General features: G+C 51.6%; 1 long non-coding RNA gene across 1 annotated transcript; it reads right to left on the reverse strand.

Moving 5' to 3' along the window:
* Window positions 1-3,029: 3,029 nt before the first annotated feature.
* On the reverse strand, window positions 3,030-3,362 carry LOC144339827 (uncharacterized). Its single transcript, XR_013415249.1, has 2 exons — window positions 3,266-3,362; window positions 3,030-3,131 (listed from the first exon to the last, which is right to left on the reverse strand). It is a non-coding gene; the product is annotated as an uncharacterized LOC144339827 (long non-coding RNA).
* Between the last annotated feature and the right edge of the window lie 5,894 nt (window positions 3,363-9,256).

Consider the following 9,256-nt stretch of genomic DNA (forward strand, 5'->3'; position numbering starts at 1 on the left):
AGCTAGGCTGGAGTACAGTGACGTGGTAAGAACTCTCAATGAAGCCTCAAACTCCAGGGCTTAACAGATCCTCCTGCCTTACCCTCCAGAGTAGCTGGGACTACAGGCATGCACCAACATGCCCTTCTAATTTTTGAATTTTTAGTAGAGACGGGATTTCACCATGTTTGGCCAGGCTGGTCTCGAACTCCTGACCTCAGGCTATCCACCCGCCTTGGCCTCCCAGAGTGCTGGGACTACAGGTGTGAGCCACCATGCCTGGCCTCATTTTGTTTTTAACTTCACTTTGTTGCACTTCACATATATTGCATTTCTTAACTTTTTTTTTTTTTTTTTTTTTTGAGACGGAGTCTTGCTCTGTCACCCAGGCTAGAGTGCAGTGGCCGGATCTCAGCTCACTGCAAGCTCCGCCTCCCGGGTTCACGCCATTCTCCTGCCTCAGCCTCCCGAGTAGCTGGGACTACAGGCGCCCGCCACCTCGCCCGGATAGTTTTTTTGTATTTTTTAGTAGAGACGGAGTTTCACCGTGTTAACCAGGATGGTCTCGATCTCCCGACCTCGTGATCCGCCCGTCTCGGCCTCCCAAAGTGCTGGGATTACAGGTTTGAGCCACCGCGCCCGGCCAACTTTTTTTTTTTTTTTTTTTTAATTGAAAAATACAAATAGGCTGGGCGCGGTGGCTCAAACCTGTAATCCCAGCACTTTGGGAGGCCAAAGCGGGCGGATCATGAGGTCAGGAGATCGAGACCATCCTGGTTAGCACAGTGAAACCCTGTCTCTATTAAAAATACAAAAAAAAATTAGCCGGGCGTGGTGGTGGGCACCTGTAGTCCGAGCTACTCGGGAGGCTGAGGCAGGAGAATGGCTGAGATTGTGCCACTGCACTCCAGCCTGGGAGACAAAACAAGACTCCATCTCAAAATAATGAAAATAATAATAATAATAATAATAATATTTAAAACAATTGAGATGGAGTCTCACTACGTTGACCAGGCTGGTCTCGAACTCCTGGCCTCAATCTATCCTCCCATCTCAGCCTCCCAAAGTGCTGGAGTTACAGGCATGAGTCACCATGCCTGGCCCATTTCTTAACATAGAGGATTGTGGCAACCCTGTGTTGAGCTAGTGTATTGGTGCCGTTTTTCCAACAGCATGTGCTCATTTGGTGTCTTTGTGTCACATTTCGGTAATTATTATTGTATTTCAAACTTTATTACTATTATTTTGAGACAGAGTCTTACGCCATTGCCCAGGCTCAAGTGCAGTGGTTTGACTGGGCTCAAGCGATTCTTCTGCCTCCAGAGTAGCTGGGACTACAGGCGTGAGTCACCAAGCCCGCCTGGCTGTTTCTTTTTCCTCCTCCCTCTTTCCTCTTTTCCTCCTCCTCCTCTTGTTTCTTTTTCTTCCTCCCTCTTTCCTCCTCCTCTTTCTTTTTCCTCCTCCTTCCTTCCTCCTTGCTGCTGACCCCGAAATTGCTAGGATTACAGGCATGAGCCACCGCACCTGGCCGTTTCCCTCCCCTCTCCTCCTTTATAGGCCTGAGTCACCGGGCCTGGCTGTTTCTGCCTCCTGCTCTATAGGTGTGAGCCACCACGACAGGCTGTTTCCTCCTCCTCCTTTTCCTCCTTTATAGGCTTGAGCCACCGAGCCAGGCAGTTTCCTTCTCCTCCTCCTCCTCCTTGTCCCCCACTTCCTCCTCCTCCTTGTCCCCCACTTCCTCCTCCTCCTTGTCCCCCACTTCCTCCTCCTCCTTGTCCCCCACTTCCTCCTCCTTCTCCCTGTCCTCCTCCTCCTTTACTGGCATGAGCCAACGCAACTGGCGTTCTTCCACCTCCTCCTTTACAGGTGTGAACCACCCAGTCTGGCTGTTTTTTTCTCCTCCTTTTTATCCTTCTTCTTCTCCTCCTCCTCCTCCTTTCCTCTCCTCCCCTCCTCCTCCCCCTCATCTCCTCCTCCTCTCCTCCTTCTCCCCCTCCTCCTCCTCCCCCTCCTCCTCCTCCTCTTTACAGGCATGAGCCACCGCAACTGGCTATTTCTTCCTCCTCCTTCTCTACAGGAGTGAACCACCCAGTCTGGCTGTTTTTTTTCTCCTTTTTCTCTTCCTTTTCCTCCTCCCACTGGTCTCCTCCTCCTCTCCTCCTTCTCCCCCTCCTCCTCCTCCTCTTTACAGGCATGAGCCACCGCAACTGGCTATTCCTTCCTCCTCCTCCTTTACAGGAGTGAACCACCCAGTCTGGCTCCCCCTCCCCCTCCCCCCTCCCCCTCCCCCTCCCCCCTCCCCCTCCCCCCTCCCCCTCCCCCCTCCCCCTCCCCCTCCCCCCTCCCCCCTCCCCCTCCCCCTCCCCCTCCTCACAGGCATGAGCTTCCGTGCCTGGCTGTTTCTTCCTCCTCCTCCTTTACAGGCGTGAACCAGCCAGTCTGGCTAGTTATTTTTTCTCCTCCTTTTTCTCCCCCTCCTTTACAGGCGTAAACCACCGCTCCTGGCTGTTTTTTCCTCCACCTCCTCCTCCACCTCCTCTTCCTGCACAGGTGTAAGTCACCATGCCTGGCTGTTTCCTTCTCCTCCTCCCTCCTTCACAGGCATGAGCCACTGCGCCCCGCTGTTTTTTCCTCCTCCTCCTCCTCCTCCTTTACAGGCCTTAAGCTGTCTCGCCTGGCTGTTTCCCCCTCCTTCTCCTTTACAGGCTGCGCCACCATGCCTGGCTGTTTCTTCCTCTTCCTCCTCCCCCTTTACAGTCCTGAGCCACCTCGCCTGGCTGTTTCCTCCTCCTTCTCCTCTTCCTCCCTTACAGGCATGAGCCACCCTTCCTGGCTGTTTCTTCTTCTTCTTCCTCCTCTTTACAGGCATGAGCCACCTCACCTGGCTGTTTCCTCCTCTTTTACAGGCGTGGGCCACCGCACCTGGCTGTTTCCTCCTCCTTCTCCCTCCTTTACAGGCATGAGCCACTGTACCTGGCTGTTTTTCCCTCCTCCTCCTTTTCCTTTACAGGCGTGAGCCACCTCGCCTGACTGTTTCCTCCTCCTTCTCCTCTTCCTTCTCCACCTCCTCCCTTACAGGCATGAGCCACCGTTCCTGGCTGTTTTTTTTCTTCTTCTTCTTCCTCCTCCTTTACAGGCATGAGCCACTGTTCCTGGCTGTTTCCTCCTCCTCCTCTACAGGAGTGAGCCACTGCACCTGTTTCCCCCTCCTCCTTTACAGGCTTGAGCCACTGTGCCGGGCTGTTTCTTCCTCCTTTTCCTCCTTCACAGGCATGAGCCACCATGCCTGGCTGTTTCCTCCTGCTCCTCCTCCTCTTCCTTTCCAGGCGTGAGAGCCACTGTGCCTGGCTGTTTCTTCCTCCTCCTTCTCATTCTCCTCCTCCTTTACAGGCCTGAGTCACCTAGCCTGGCTGTTTCTTCCTCCTCCTCCTCTATAGGTGTGAGCCAACACTACTGGCTGTTTCCTTCTCCTCCTCCTCCTTTATAGGCTTGAGCCACCGAGCCTGGCAGTTTCCTTCTCCTCCTCCTTTCCTCCGTATTCTCCCCCTCCTCCTCCTTCTCCTCCCCCTCCTCCTTCTCCTCCCCCTCCTCCTCCTTCTCCTCCCCCTCCTCCTCCTCCCCCTCCTCCTCCTTCTCCTCCCCCTCCTCCTCCTTCTCCTCCCCCTCCTCCTCCTTCTCCTCCCCCTCCTCCTTTCCTCCTCCTCCTACCCCTCCTCCTTTCCTCTTCCTTTCTTCCTCCTCCACCTCCTCCTCCTTTCCTTCTCCCCCTTTCCTCCTCCTACTCCTCTCCTTCTCCCCCTCCTCCTCTTCCTTTCCTCCTCCTCCTCCTCTCCTCTTTCTCCTCTCCTCCTCCTTTCCTCCTTCTCACCTCCTCTTCTTCCTCCACCACTCCTGGCTGTTTCTTCCTCCTCCTCCTCCTTTACAGGCTTGAGCCACTCTGCCTGACTGTTTCCTCCTGCTCCTCCTCCTCCCTCTCCTACTCCTCCTTTTTTCTTCTTATTTATTTATTTTTAGACAGAGTCTCCCTCTGTCACCCAGGCTGGAGTGCAGTGGCGTGATCTCAGCTCACTGCAACCTCCGCCTCCCAGGTTCAAGCAATTCTCCTGCCTCAGCCTCCCGACTAGCTGGGACTACAGGCTCCCGCCACCACACCAGGCTAATTTTTGTATTTTTAGTAGAGACAGGGTTTCACCATGTTGGCCAGGCTGGTCTCAAACTCCTGACCTCGTGATCTGCCTGCCTCGGCCTCCCAAAGTGCTGGGATTACAGGTGTGAGCCACTGCGCCTGGCTATTTTATTTTATTTTTTTTGTATTTTTAGTAGAGACGGGGTTTCACCATGTTGGTCAGGCTGGTCTTGAACTCTTGACCTCAGGTGATCCACCTGCCTTGGCCTACCAAAGTGCTGGGATTACAGGCATGAGCCACTGCTCCCAGCCACTATTTTATTTTATTTTTAAGACAGAGTCTTGCTCTTGTCACCCAGGCTGGAGTGCAATGGTGCGATCTTGGCTCACTACAACCTCTGCCTCCTGGGTTTAAGCAATTCTGCCTCAGCCTCTCGAGTAGCTGGGATTACAGGTGCCCGCCACCATGTCCAGCTAATTTTTGTATTTTTAGTAGAGACGGGGTTTCACCATGTTGGCCAGGTTGGTTTTGAACTCCTGACCTCAGGTGATCCACCTGCCTTGGCTTCCCAAAGTGCTGGGATTACAGGCGTGAGCCACTGTGCCCAGCATTATTATTTTATTTATTTTAATTAGTTAATTTATTTATTTATTGAGATAGAGTTTTGCTCTTGTTGCCCAGGCTGGTGTGCAATGGCATGATGTCAGCTCACCGCAACCTCCACCTCCCGGGTTCAAGCGATTCTCCTGCCTCAGCCTCCCAAGTAGTTGGGACTAGAGGCATGCACCATCATGCCTGGCTAATTTTTAGCATTTTTGTAGAGATGGGGTTTCACCATGTTAGTGAGGCTGGTCTCGAACTTCTGACTTCAGGTGATCCACCTGCCTTGGCCTCCCAAAGTGCTGGGATAACAGGTCTGAGTCACCACGCCAGCCTATTATTATTGTAATAATATCTGTCATGCTGATCTATGACCGGTGATCCTTAATGTTACTATTGTATCCATCCAAAAGTAATTGCAGGTTTTGCCATTGAAAGTAATGGCACTAGGCCGGGCGCAGTGTCTCATGCCTGTAATCCCAGCGCTTTGGGAGGCTGAGGTGGTTGGATCACCTGAGGTCAGGAGTTCAAGACCAGCCTGACCAACATGGTGAAACCCCATCTCTACTAAAAATACAAACAAATTTAGCCAGGCCTGGTGGCAGGTGCCTGTAATCCCAGCTGTTTGGGAGGCTGAGGCAGGAGAATCGTTTGAACCCGGGAGGAGGAAGAGATCGCGCCATTGCACTCCATCCTGGGCAACGGAGCGAGACTATGTCTGAAAAATAAAATAATAATAATAATAAGATCGACAATGGAAGCAGAGAGAGAATTGAAGATGCTACACCACTGGTCTTGCAGAGGGAAGAAGGAACTACAAGCCAAGGAATGCAGGTGGCCCCTAGAAACTGGAAAAAAAATAATGAAATGGATCCTCCTCTAGATCCTGGCTGACACTTGATTTCATCTCCGTAAAACCAGTTTCAGACTTGCGACGTCCAGAATTAAAACATTACACACATTATGTTGAGCCATTAAATTCGTGGTAGGCTGGGCATGGTGGCTCATGCCTGTAATCCCAGCACTTTGGGAGGGTGAGGCAGGTGGAAGGCTTGAACTCAGGAGTTTGAGACTAGCCTGAGAAACATAGTGAGAGCCCATCTCAATTTTTAAAAAATAAAATAAAATAAAATTATTTTAAAAGTTTTGTTTTTTTTTTTTTGAGGAGTCTCACTCTGTCACTTAGGCTGGAGTGCAGTGGCATGGTCTCAGCTGACTGCAACCTCCACCTCCCAGGTTCATGCAATTCTCCCACCTCGGCCTCTCTCGAGTGGCTGGGACTACAGGCGTGCACCACCACGCCCAGCTAATTTTTGTATTTTTATTAGAGATGGGGTTCTACCATGTTGGCCAGGCTGGTCTCGAACTCCTGGCATCAAGTGACCCACCCGCCTCAGCCTCCCACCACACTGGGATTACAGGTGTTACAGGTGTGAGCCACCGTGCCTGGTTTGGCTTGTTTTTTTTTTTGAGAAGAAGTCACACTCTTGTCCCCTGGGCTGGAGTGCCATGGCACGATCTCAGCTCACTGCAACTCAGCTCACTCTCAGCTCCACCGCCCGGGTTCAAGCAATTCTCCTGCCTCAGCCTCCTGAGTAGCTGGGATTACAGGCACCTGCCACTGCACCCAGCTAATTCTTTGCATTTTTAGTAGAGATGGGGTTTCACCATTTTGGCCAGGCTGGTCTTGAACCGCCTCGGCCTCCCAAAGTGCTGGGATTACAGGCGTGAGCCACCGCACCTGGCTTTTTTTTTTTTTTTTTTAATGTGGTAGCTGGGATCTTGTTATGTTGCCCAGGCTGGTCTTGAACTGAACTCCTGGCTTCAAGCAATCCTCCCACCTTGGCCTCCCAAAGTGTGGGGATTACATGCATAAACCACCATACTTGGCCTCTAATTTCAGGTATCTTTTATCAGGAGTTTAGTGAGATTTGCGTAGAAGAGGTCTTTGTGTCACCACCGGCTCTCTACTGAACACTTGCCATGTGCCCGGCCTGGCCTCAGGGCTCTCTGCAGGTTTGGTGCGGCCATGCCTCCCTTGACTGCAACAAGGGGCAGGTCCCCTCCAGGCCCTACATCCCAGTCACCCTCCCCTCAAGGTCACTGCGGGAGAATTTATCTATACATCACTCTCTAGGGTGGAGGAGGTGTCAGTTTAGCAGGAAGCTAACCCAGCAGCTGGCATCATATACTAGCTGGGTGGCTGACCTTACCACTCCATACACCATGCCCCTTAGAAGGGCACAGGTCACCCTTGCAGGACTGGTACAGGCCTCAGCCCGAGTAATACCCTGTGATGGTGCCTGAGTGGTTCAGGAAAGGGTAGGTTCTGCAAGGGGTGAATGAGGCCAGGGGGAGCCCAGGGGATGCTGGGAAGGAAGGGAGATGGACAGTGACTGATGGGGCCGCCCACACCATCAGGTCCCACCAGTCCTGCCAATGACATCCAAGGCAGGTCATTTCCGCCCCGCCCCCCAATGAAACAGAGTCTCACAATGTTGCCTAGGCCAGTCTTGAACTCCTAGCTTCAAGCAATCCTGGCTTAGCCTCCTGAGTAGCTGGGATTACAGGTACGCACCATCATGCCATGCTTTTTTTTTCTTTCTTTTTTTTAGGTCACTGTGTGTTTTCTGTTGTTGTTTTTGAAAGTCTTGCTCTGTCACCCAGGCTGAAGTGCAGTGTCGTGATCTCGGCTCACTGCAACCTCCCCCTCCTAGATTCAAGTGATTCTCCTGCCTCAGCCTCCTGAGTAGCTGGCACTACAGGCATGCCCCACCATGCCTGGATAATTTTTGTATTTTTGGTGGAGACGGGGGTTTCACCATATTGAGCAGGCTGGTCTTGAACTCCTGACCTCAGGTGATCCGCCCACCTTGGGCTCCCAAAGTGCTAGGATTACAGGTGTGAGCCACTGTGCCCAGCCAGAAAGTTTTCATTTCTAACAAGCTCCTCGGTGAAAATTACAATGGCCAGGAATGGCAGTCTGAGAACAACTGCTCTGGAATATTTTATCTGTGAACCACAGCTTTGACCCTTTTGGGGATTTGGTGTCACGTCCTTGCTGCTGGAGTCTGGCTTTTGGTTCTTTTTTTTTTTTTTTTTAAGATGGAGTCTCCCTCTGTCGCCCAGACTGGAGTGCAGTGGCACAATCTCAGCTCACTGCAACCTCCACCTCCCGGGTTCAAGTGATTCTTCTCCCTCAGCCTCCCAAGTAGCTGGGATTACAGGCACGCACCACCGTGCCCAGCTGATTTTTTTTTTTTTTTTTTTGTATTTTGTATTTTTTGTTTTGTTTTGTTTTGTTTTTGAGACAGAGTCTTGCTCTGTCACCCAGGCTGGAGTGCAGTGGCTGGATCTCAGCTCACTGCAAGCTCTGCCTCCGGGGTTTACGCCATTCTCCTGCCTCAGCCTCCCAAGCAGCTGGGACTACAGGCGCCCGCCACCACATCCGGCTAGTTTTTTGTATTTTTTTAGTACAGACAGGGTTTCACCGTGTTAGCCAGGATGGTCTCGATCTCCGCCCGTCTCAGCCTCCCAAAGTGCTGGGATTACACGCGTGAGCCACTGCACCCAGCCTTTTTTTGTATTTTTAGTAGAGATGGGGTTTCACCATGTTGGCCAGGCTGGTCTTAAACTCCTGGCTCCCGCCTTGGCCTCCCAAAGTGCTGGGATTACAGGCGTGAGCCACTGCACCCAGCCTTGGTTCTTTAACAAAATCTATCATTGCTCCCAAAGTCACGTAGTAGGGGTTATTCATTCTTCCTTGAGCTTAGCTTGTTTATCTTTGTTGTTAATAAAACGTAAGTTTCACACATTTCTTACTTCTTTTTTTCTTTTAGGGACAGGGTCTTGCTCTGTTTCCCAGGCTGGGGTATAGTGGTGCCATCGCAGCCCACTGCAGCCTCCCACTGCTGGGCTCAAGCGATCCTCCTGCCTCAGCCTTCCAAGTAGCTGGGACTATAGGCACACACCACTACAAACGGCTAGTTTTTGTTGTTGTTGTTTTTTAGACAGAGTCTCGCTCTGTGGCCCAGGCTGGAGTGCAATAATGCAATCTTGGTTCACTGCAACCTCTGCCTCCCGGGTTCAAGCAATTCTGCTGCCTCAGCCTCCTAAGTAGCTGGGATTACGGGCATGAGCCACCACACCTGGCTAATTTTTGTATTTTTATTAGAGATGGGGTTCCACCATGTTGGCCAGGTTGTTCTCGAACTCCTGGCCTCAAGTGACCTACCAGCCTCAGCCTCCTACAAGTGCTGGGATTAGGTGTGAGCCACTGTGCCCTGTTTGGCTAGTTGTTTTATTTTTGTTTTTGTTTTTCTAATGTGGTAGCTGGAGTCTTGATATATTGCCCAGGCCTCCCAAAGTAGGATTACAGGCATGAGCCATCACTCCTGGCCTAGGAGGTCACTGTGATACCCTGTTTGAAGGGGATGGGGCCTGGACAGAGCAGAGGCTATGATGGGAGCCCCCTCTTCCCTTTCATCTATGACTCTCATTGCCCTTGCCCAGTTTTCTCTGCTTCCATTTAATTTTTATTTTTTATTTTT

Source organism: Macaca mulatta, chromosome 3, assembly GCF_049350105.2.
Source record: "Macaca mulatta isolate MMU2019108-1 chromosome 3, T2T-MMU8v2.0, whole genome shotgun sequence".
NCBI classification, from domain to species: Eukaryota; Metazoa; Chordata; class Mammalia; order Primates; family Cercopithecidae; genus Macaca; species Macaca mulatta.